The following is a 10,989-nucleotide window of genomic DNA, read 5'->3' as shown; positions in this document are numbered from 1 at the left end:
ATTTCTCGGGTTTACTTCTTTATCTTGAGCGCCTCCTTTACTGAGAAAGGGAGTTTTTTCCCCTCATCCTTTTAAAAAACGTATATATTTTCATTGATATCATTTATTTTCACATTGCCTAGATTTCCTCCTATGTACCTCCCTCTTCCCAGTCCCCAAGAGCCAATGTCTGTTTACTTTTTAAAGGAGGAAGAGAAAAATTCGACAAAACTGGCCAATACATCCATGCAGTATTCCATGCCTGTGGATACCCCCACCACCCCCATCACCTCTGCAGAGGAGTGAGGGGGCGTGTCTTCTCTTGTCCCTTCTTGTCCGGTAGCTCCAGGAGCCCCAGGTTCCCCTGGTGTCTGCATCCTTCCCGAATGAGTGTTCATTGATTGGGACGCTTCGAGTCTGAGCTGGAAAGACCTTCAGAAGCCGTCTCGTTCCCCACATACCTGACCAAGGATCTTTTCCACGGCATTGCTGCTACCCCGTAGCCGTCTGGCACCTGCCAGAGACTCCAGGGAGAGGGAAAAGCAGCCCAGTGCTCTTTGGGGACATCTCCAGATTTTATGAATGTTGTCTTTAGATCAAACATAAATTTGACTCGGTAACTGCCCCATTGCTCCTAACACCAGACCGGGCAGAATGGGTAAATCTAACCCTTCATCCACATTAAGACAGCTGTGATGTCTCCCCCTGTGTTTTCTCAGTTCTTATCTGGCGTGATCTCCAGGCCTTTCACTCTCCTGTGGACACCTTCCGACTGTATAGCGTCCCTCCCTAAAAGGAGGTAGCCAGAGCTACCAGTACTGATGAGAAGTTGAACTACACCAGAGACCAAATATCTCAGTTCATCAGGCCTGCCGTTTTGCTCAGACTGCACGGAATGCCTCCAGTGCATACAGCCTCGGTTAGGACTGTGGGTTGGATTGGGGGTTTTTTGTTCTTGCTGACATGTCACGTTGTTAACTACCGTTGAGTTGGCAGTGAACTGAAACTTCCAGATCTTTTTCTCACAAACTTTGTCAAATGCCGTGTTGAAATCTAGGTCTGTTGTCTACACCAAGGGTTCTTAACTTTTTATGTGTCGTGGACCCTGCTTTTGGTAGTTTGGTGAAACCCATGGACCCCTTCTCAAAAAAAAAAATATATAAAAAAAAATAATTGAAGGAAGCGCTAAATTTCAGTTAGAAGTTAGTGAAAAGACGGATGTAATTTTTTTTCCTCAATCAAGTTTTCAGGCCCCCGGAAGTTGATCCAGTGTAAGAACTGATCTCCAGCATTCCTCTAAGCCACCAGACAGGCAGTTTACAGGAATGAGACTGGTCCATCCTGACTTAGTCTTCCAATTCTTCATAACCCCATTTGGAGTTTTCTTGGCAGAGATAAATGGAGTGGTTTTTTCATTTCCTCTCATTTTACAGATAAGCAAACTGAGTGCCCAGGATCACACCATAAATGTCTGAGACCGGATTCGAACTCACAGAGAAGAGTCTTCCTGATTCCAGGCCCCACACTCTATCCGCTGCACCACCTAGCTGCCACCTTGATGAATATTTAGGGATTTTTAGCACTTAGTAGTTGCCAAATCCTTCCCTAAATGCTCAGAAACACTCATAGCAACAGGAGCAATGAGGTGGCTCAATGGATTTGGGAAGACCTGAGTTTAAATCCAGTCTAAGACACTAGCTGTGGGACCCTGGGCAAGTCACTTCACCCTATTTGCCTCAGTTTCCTCATCTGTAAAGTGAGCTGGAGAAGGAAATGCCAAGAAAACCCTAAAATGGGGTCACAGAGTCAGACATGACTGAGGAATGACTGAACAGCAAAAGAACCACCACTACCAGAGATGTGTTAGACTGGACAGAGACCAGAGACTGAGCTCCCTTGAGCTTCAGGCCCACATTACCAGTCGCCTCGAGGACATTTTGCACTCAACATGTCCAAACAGAGCTCGTTCTTTCCTGTCTTCTAGACTTCCCAGTTCATGTCAAACGCATCTCCCTCCTTCCATTCTCCCGGCTTCACGCCCTCAGCGTCTCCCTCACCCCGTACGCGCTATCAGTCACTAGATCTGACTATTTCTACCTTCACAACATCTCTCATCCCTGACCCCTTGTCTGCACTCAAAGCTCCCACCTTAATTCAGACCCTCATCACCCTTCCCTAGAGTATAACAACAGCCTTCTGATGGATCTCTCTGCCTAAGGTCCTCCCCGTTCTACACAATGCTGCCAAAGTGATTTTCTTTAAACGTGGATCTCACTACGTAACTTCCTCACTTAATTCAACACCAGTCCCCTACCCCAGTTGCCCCCAGCCTCTAGAATCAAACATTAATTCCTCTGTTTAGCTTTTAAAGCACAACCCTACAGAACCTGAACCCAACCTGTTTTCCAGCAACCTGTAAGCCAACCAAACTGGTCTTCTCTCTGTTAACTCGCACCTAACCCTCCATCTCCCATCTCTGCCTTCACACTGGCCATCCCCCATGCCTGTAATGCGCTCCTCTTTACCTTTGCCTCATGGAGTCCTTTTCCTTAATGGCATAGCCCCTGCACCATCTTCTGGGCATACACTTCCCTGATCGTGCCAGCTGCTAGTTCCTTCTCTCCCAGACTTCCTTGTATCTAATAAACATGTTTGTGCTGTATACATTTATATTAGAGAAATAATTATTAACAATCAATGATGTGGGGAGATCTAGATTTCCCCTTTTTTCTTCTATCCTCATTTCAAGACCTCAGTCTCTGAAGGTTGAGCCAACCTTCTCTGACCAGAGCCCAGCCAGGTGAGGCAGCCATTGTGCTCTGCTCAGGTTGGGTGGGGATGAATTCTTTGACCATATTACCCAAGGTAATATAATTTACTTCTATCTTAGAAGTAAATGACGTAGTTAAAGTTCAGGTCCAGCCCTTCATTGTAATATTCATTCTCTCATTAAATATTAACCAATCAGAGTTGATTGCCACTCTTGGGAACACCCCTCTTTCAATGGCACATAAGCCTGAGCCTGGTCGCCATGATTGTTTGGTCTGAGACAGTCAAATAACTATCCTTTTATTAAAATGCTAGCATTATTTAAAAAATTATTAAATTACCCACAAATTATGTCTCTCAAACTTTTTTAAATGCCACGTATGGGTCCTTGTCTTCTTCATTAGAATGTGAGCTCCTTGGAAGAGGGGGTTGGTTTTCTTTGTATTTGTAGCCCCAGTACCTGGCACATAGAAAGTGCTTAATAGTGATTTGATTGATTAATTCATCCCATTGGAGCCTCACCACAGTCTAGTAATGCTAAAGTAAGGAACTGATCTTTCAAGCATATGTTCTGGGGGCAGCTAGGTGGTGCAGTGGATAGAGCACCGGCCCTGGATTCTGAAGGACCTGAGTTCAAATCCGGCCTTGGACACATAGCACTTACTAGCTATGTGACCCTGGGCAAGTCACTTAACCCCATTGCCTAGCCAAGAACAAAAAAAAAGAATATGTTCTAGAAATTTTGCCAGGCAGTAGGCAAAGAATCAGCTAGAAAGATGTTCAATACAGGGGGTGGGAAGGAGGGTGATGCCTAGAAAAAATAGGAGGGGAAGTGCTGGTGTGTTTTTGGATAATACATTACCAGTGGAGCTTTCAATAGAGCATTTTTTTTTTAACAGCAAAATGACAACTTTTGGTAAAAGCTACAAAACTATTCATACCCTTTGCCCCAGTGATTCTGCCTCCTAGGGCTATATCCAAAGGCTGATATTGAAAGGGGAAAAATATCTTTGTGTGCAAAGGTATTCGTAACAGTACTATTTAGGGGCACCTAGGTGGCACAGTGGATAGAGCATCGCCCTGGATTCAGGAGGACCTGAATTCAAATGCAGCCTCAGACACATAACACTTACTAGCTGTGTGACCCTGGGCAAGTCACTTAACCCCATTACCTAGCCAAAAAAACCAAAAACCAAAAAACAGTACTATTTAAAATAGCAAAAATCTAGAAATGATGCATTTGTTCAGTGACTAGATAATAAACAAAATAGGGTGGATGAATCTAATCAAATTATTGCAGCATAAGAAATTTCAAGTATGAAGAATGCAGAGAAATAAAGAAATACAAAGAAAATGGCGTCAAGATGAAAATTCTTATGTTTACAGGGATAATGTTTGCAAAATATCAAAGCAAGAAAATACATAGAAGGAAAAGAATTTATAATAGAATATGAAACAAATAGTGTATTATTATTATTATTATTTTGTTAAAGTCAATATATACATTTAAAAATAAAGTTAAAATAATCATTTTTTTGAAAAAAGGAATTCTGCCAGGAATAAAAATGAAGCTCCCTTTTGCCCAATTCGGGGATTATACATTTTTCCTGTTTTGAAAACAGGAACAATATTTTCCCTTGTGGCACCTCTCTGAGAGTGACTCAGGAATCAGGGAGACAAGTCCTTTCAGTAGCGTAGGGCATAGTTTATCCAGGCCTTGGTGACTTGAACTCATTGAGGGTCAGGGGGTCCTTTCTTAATCCCTCCTTCCGTGTCTTGGCTTTCAAAGTTTACCCCTACTTTTCCAATCTTACAACCTCCACCACTCCCCCTCCCCCACTCCCCCTCCCCCACCCCCACCAGCATAAGTTGCTGTTCCTCAAACAAAACTATATCATCTTCTGGCTGGTCATTTTTCTCTGGCTCTCCCCCATGCCTCAGAAGACTCTTTTCTTCATCTCTGCTGCTGGCTTCCCTGGCTTCCTGCAGATCCCAGCTAAAATGCCACCTTTCACAGGCAGTCTTTCCTAATTCTAGTGCCTTTCCTCTTGGTTATTTCAAATTTATCATTTATATAACTTTGTACACCATTGTTTGCATATTGTCTCCCCGATGAGTATGTGAGCTCCCTGAGAACTGGGACTGTCTTTTGCCTTTCTTCGTTTTCCCAGTACTTAGCATAGTGCCTGACCCATAGTAGGTGCATAATAAATGTTTACTGACTATCAAAGATTGATTTAGAGCTAGGAGGGACCTGAGAGGTGATCGCCCCTCTCATTTTATAGATGAGGAAAGTGGGTCCAGAGAGATTGTGACTTCCCAATGTCACACCAGTAGCAAGTAGAAGATAGGGAATTTGAACTCGGATCCCCCCAACACAAATTGCCCTGAAGTGTACTGTTTGTTATGTCTGTTCATATGTCTGTTGTTATGTCTAATTTTTAAGAGTTGTGTTTCTTCCCTTGTAGTCATGCTCTTATTATCTTACTCCTGCCAATGTGCCTTTCTCTAACTATTTCCAATCTTCTGTCGAATGTAAATCAGATAATAATCGGCATTGTTAAAATAGTGTAAATTTGAGCAAGTCCTTTACTTCTATTAAAGTGCATGAATATGACCTCTTCCTTGGAATAGGCAGAATCACTGAATGAGAGTCAGACGATCTAGGTCTGAATCCCAGCTCTGCTACTTATCTTTGTGACCTTGTGTAAATCACAACTTCTCTGGGCCTCAGTTTCCTCATTTGTAAAATGAAAGATTTGAATGAGATGACCTGTAAGGACCTTCCAGTCCCAAATCCTATGACAACCTAGGATCAGGACTTTTTCCCATACTTCCTGATTCTCATCTTATATTCAGAATAAGTGAGGTGGTCAAATAAATAAGCTCTAGAAGGTTGAAATATTAACTCTCCTTGAGGCTACAGAGAAATGGGAGGCTATTTGGCTCCTTCCCAGCGGCCACAGCCAGCTGTGCATTATACCAATACTACCTTCCGTTGCCAATGTCATGTCTTATTGAGGTTAATAGGAAGATGTTAATTTATCACTAATTCTAATATTATAGGACCATACTTCTAGAGCTGGATATGTTCTTATTTTATGAGTGTAAAACTGAGGACCCAGAATATTTGTATTTTCACTTTTTTTTTTATCATTAGCTGTTTGAGAATCTTGAATTTCTATTTTTATTTCCCTTGTCCTCTCTCATTTAGTTTGATTGTCCTGAAGGCAACTTAAAAGTCCTACTTTGTAGAGATGAACAAAGGTTCTGTCAAATGACATCAGCTCCAGCAGGTCCTACTAAGCTGGAAAGGCTTTCAACACAAGTATAGGCTCAGTGACAGATCAGATGTCTTTCATTCCAAGATGAGCTTGGCTAGGCTCAAAGAGGCTGATCAATAGACTAGCATGATAACTTTAAAAAATTTTTCTTTTAATTTTAACTTAATTATCAACAAACATAAGCTTTACTAGATACATAAAAGAGCACAAAAAGCAATAAAAGAAATTAAGAAAGGAATACATAAAAGGGATTGTATAAGAAACCGAATTTCTGTTATGCAATTGAAAAATATGTAGCTGCTACCTTGTTAAAGATAGTAAATAAATACAAATATATGTGTAATAAATACATGTAAATAAACTTATATGAATATATATTAATATACATATATAAATATTCATATCATTTAGATGATAAATATGTATTGTGCAAAAAACGATTTTAAGACTTAGAGCTCCACCCTCCCCACGCCCTTCTGAAAAGTTCTTCAGAAGGATGTTACTGATAATGAGATTGCATTGGAAGCTGCTCAGGCTTGAGTGGAGACAGATTCTTCTGCCTAGATAGCCCAAGACTGAGAGTGGCCTGATATGGGGGTGGGGGGGGCTCTGATAGAACAGGTATTTTCTCTGTTCAGAGGAAGAATGATGGTGGGGTGATATCAGCCCCTGTTGAAAAGGTATTGCACCAGGATTAAGTGACCTAAGTCACAGTACTCAAGACCCTCATTTTAATATAGCCCACTTCCCAGGGTGTTGGCTAATCAGAGTTGATTCGAACCCTTGGGAATACCTACTCTTTGAAGGGCATATAACTCTGTACCCCCAAACCCCAAATTGAGCCAGTTCTGGACTATAACTCCCATGCAATGCATGTCAAGTCAGCTTGAGAGAAATTAAATGTGGACACATCACCTAAATCATTTCTTTCTTTCTTAGAACAAACTCTGTGAGAGGTTGACAGTATATATATTACACACACACACACACACACAGAGTTTATGATTAGTAACAAAATGCTTTAAACACATGCACACACACACACACACCCCTTTATCAAGACAGTAACAAAATTGTTCTGTGTTTCCTTTTGCACTTTCTTTTGTTTTCTTCTGTGCATTTTAAAAATTGATGTCCTTTTTTTTGTGTCTATCACTACCCACTACCCAAACCAAGTAGCAGACCTGTCTTGGTGACAAATATACATTCAAGCAAAACAAATCAACACATTGGTTTGTCTTAGAATGCGTGTGTAAGCTATACATTGGGTGGCCATCCATACCTCTCACACAGGGTATGTAGATACTTTCTGGGCTAGCTAGCCCTCTCTGCAACCTGCCCTTACACTGGCAGATATGAGGTTCACAGAAAAATGGCACCACCATGCAGCTACTGTCAAGCTCTCTGAAGATCCTAGGGATAATCCTGTTGTGAAAGAATACACTCCTACTGACCCCTTTAGTTCTTAAGCCACCACCAATGTATTTCTATTTACACAAAACTAACTGCTCACAATAATGACCCTTTTAGATTTTTAAATACAAACATTTACTTAACAACAATAAAAAAGAAACAATTGTATCACAAGTATTCATATGTTAAAGCAAATGCAAGACTAGTAAATACATCAAAAAAACAAACATAACCAATGCAACTCAGTATCTGTGAACAGCAGGCACAGAGAAACTAGCCAAGAAGGAACACAGGTGAGGAAAACTCATGTATTTGGAGTAACTCACATTTCTGGAAATGTAAACTTTGGTGTCCTTTTTCTGACTCAGGAATTGTTCATAACAATCCCTTAATCAACATAGCCTCTGTGTTGAATAGATGTTTCTGTTGCTAAGATGAGTTGATTCGTGTCTCTCTTGACAAACACAAAGTGCCAGCCAAGGCCAGCCAAGCTAGGCAGTTCACTAAATCGCTGCTCTGATTCTCTGCTTCTGAGCTATTCTACTGCTCAGCTAGACTTACTCTTCAATAGCAACTGTAGAATACAGCACTTCTAGCTTCAAACTAAACTGAAATCTGTCCTTTCTCATCTCTCTCTTATTTCTTCCTTGGTTGTGACTATGAGTCCTCTTAGTTAATAAGCTTACCATAGCTTTTGGTTAGTGAACACAGTCTTATCTTCTGTCTATAATCAGATAAATTTTGTCCCATACTCATAGTTCCAGTGTCCAGCATACTACATCTGTTACATTCTTTGCAGCATTTAGGTGCACAGTGAATGAACGACTGAATTCAGGAATTTGTTGTTCGGTCATTTCAGACTCTTTGTGACCCCATTTGGGGTTTTCTTGGCAAAGATACTGGAGTGGTTTGCCATTTCTTTCTTCAGCTCTCTTTATAGATGAGAAACTGAGGCAAATAGGGTTAAGTGACTTGCCCAGGGCTACACAGCTAGTAAGTGTCTGAGGCCAGATTTGAACTCAGAAAGAAGAGTCTTCCTGACTCTAGACCCGGCACTCTATTCCCTGTGCCACCTAGCTGCCCCAGTGTCCATGATAAGCATTTGCAAAATGTCTGTGCTGAAGATAATTACAATTTAGGTGACAACTTCTGTTGCAGGGGATAAGGAAGTAGAGAAAAGATATGAATAACTCGATGAGACTATCCAAGTGAAATGAACATAATCTTTGATTCAGTGACTTCAGTGTAAAGATGGTGTGACCATTTGGATGTACTCTCTTGCAAGATTTGGAGGCTTTAAAGTTTAAGGCAGAAGTGAAGATCAAAGGGAATCATTCTCTCCTCTAGTCCGCAGTTTGGAATTTAAGGGTATCTACCCTTCCTAAAGCACCGCCTTCTCCCACTGGGGAGACCCAGTCATTACCCTTGGTTTATTAAGCATGCACTGAGGAGAAAACCAACATCCCCTTGCCCTTCACTAGACCACCTGGAAACCAGCTCAGTTTTAGCCTGAGAGGCACAAGCCGTTGGAACTGAGAAGCTTATAAAATTTAAAAATTTTTTAAAAATCGCAATATATAAATATGAACTGTTGTTGTTGTTATAACCACAGGCATGGAGAGCTGATTGTTCTCTTTATTGATTGATTGCAATGATTCTCACACCTGTACATCTTTTGCTTTCTTATCATCTTATTAAACATTGGTATTTCTGAATCATGCATGAGCTAGGTGACTCAACGGTTAGAGCACTGGGCCTGGAGTCAGGAAGACCTGAGTTTAAATTCGATCTCAGATACTTACTAACTGTGTGACTCTGGGCAAGTCACTTAATCCTGTTTGCCTTAATCCACTGGAGAAGGAAAGGGGAAACCACTCCAGTGTCTTTGCCAAGAAAACCCCATGGATGATATGGTCCAGGGGGTCAAAGAGTCGGATTTGACTGAACAACAATAAACTTCTGAATCAGTTTGAGATAGGCTGAAAGGTTACTATTTATTTGACACCACTCTCCTAGAGAACTTTCTACCCCTTAAATGACTTTAAGGCCATTGCTGGACAAGCTTGACCTTGGGTATATGATAAGCTTTGTTTGGACAACAATGGAGGAGGGGCTTACTTAGCACAACTAAAAGGAAAACTAAAACATACAAATAGTAAAAAAGGTAAGAGTTAATATAATGGCCCTGTGAAGGAGTGATTGAATATGGAGGAATTAGATTAGAAATCCTGAGCTTTGTTTCTCCACCTTGAAATGACTGAGTTCCAGAACTTAGCAATATGATGCATCTGGTGGTTGGTGTTCAACATGGTCGGCTCTTCATGACCCCACAAACCATACCATCTACAGGGTTTTCTTGGCAAAGATACTGGAGTGGTTTGCTATTTCCTTCTCTAGCTCATTTTACAGATGAGGAAACTGAGGCAAACAGGGTTAAGGGATTTGCCCAGGGTCATGCTAGTTAAGTGTCTGAGGTCAGATTTGAACTCAGGAAGATGAGTCTTCCTGACTCCAGTCCTGGCCCTCTATCCACTGTGCCATCTAGCTGCCCCATGCATCTGGTGGGTGATGCCAAATATTCGTAGTTCACAGTGGGTCTCCTGATATAAAGCGGTGATTATAAACAGGAGCTCCGGGAACATAAGGATTCTTAATGACACTTTTGGCAATAACCAATTCTCATTAGTGGACAGGGTCACCAGGATTAAGGTCATAAGGAAGTTATTATTCTCTTGCAGGAATGCCAGGGTCAACGCCAAGATTTGTCCTGCATCACCATGTACTCAATGTTCTTTCATCCACCTGCTAGGATATCCCCCTCCCTGGGAGCCCCACGGGGAGGGGATAACAGAGCTTTGCTTCTCTTGAGACCCTGCTGTGGGTCATTATTCTCCCTCTGTGGAGGCTGAGCAGTTATACCTATAGTCCCCACTCCATCCTATCGTTAGAAGCAAGACACCTCCCAAGAATTCTATCCCATCTCCCCAGTACGGCTCCCATCAACAATCCCACCATTTCTCAAACCCTCCCTGGGGAGGAGTTGTCTGTTGACTATTGTAGTGGCTGCAATGTATAGGGGCTTCATCGCCTTAGGTGAGTCACTTAACTTCTATCTGCCTTGGCTTTCTCACCTGTAAATTGGGGGTAATAATAGCACTGAGTTGTTGTGAGGATAAAATGAGATTCTATCTAAAGTACTTTGCAAATCTTCAAGTCCTATATGGATGCTACTTGTTATCGTTGTTATTATTGTCCTCGTGCCCAGGCTGGTACTCTCCCTGCCCCTTTCCTTCAGGGCTCCGCGCTTTTCCCTTTGCTGAGTCTGGAATGCTAACCTCTCTGCCAGAGATAAATGCTGCTGCAGGCCTGCATCCACACCCTGGGCTGATGCACCCCAGCGATCACGTCAGGAGCAGCTGCATGGAATGACCTAGGACCTCTAAGAGGTTCTGGCTAGCTGGGTCAGAGCTTGGCATCTCCTTCCTGAGAGAGGTCATTTTCTCCAATGCAGAAACTCCTCCTCCTCCAGTCAGTTCCGACTGAG

This window comes from Vombatus ursinus, unplaced genomic scaffold (genome assembly GCF_900497805.2).
Source record: "Vombatus ursinus unplaced genomic scaffold, bare-nosed wombat genome assembly UNPS02010461.1, whole genome shotgun sequence".
NCBI lineage: Eukaryota > Metazoa > Chordata > Mammalia > Diprotodontia > Vombatidae > Vombatus > Vombatus ursinus.
This window is presented reverse-complemented; position numbering follows the sequence as displayed.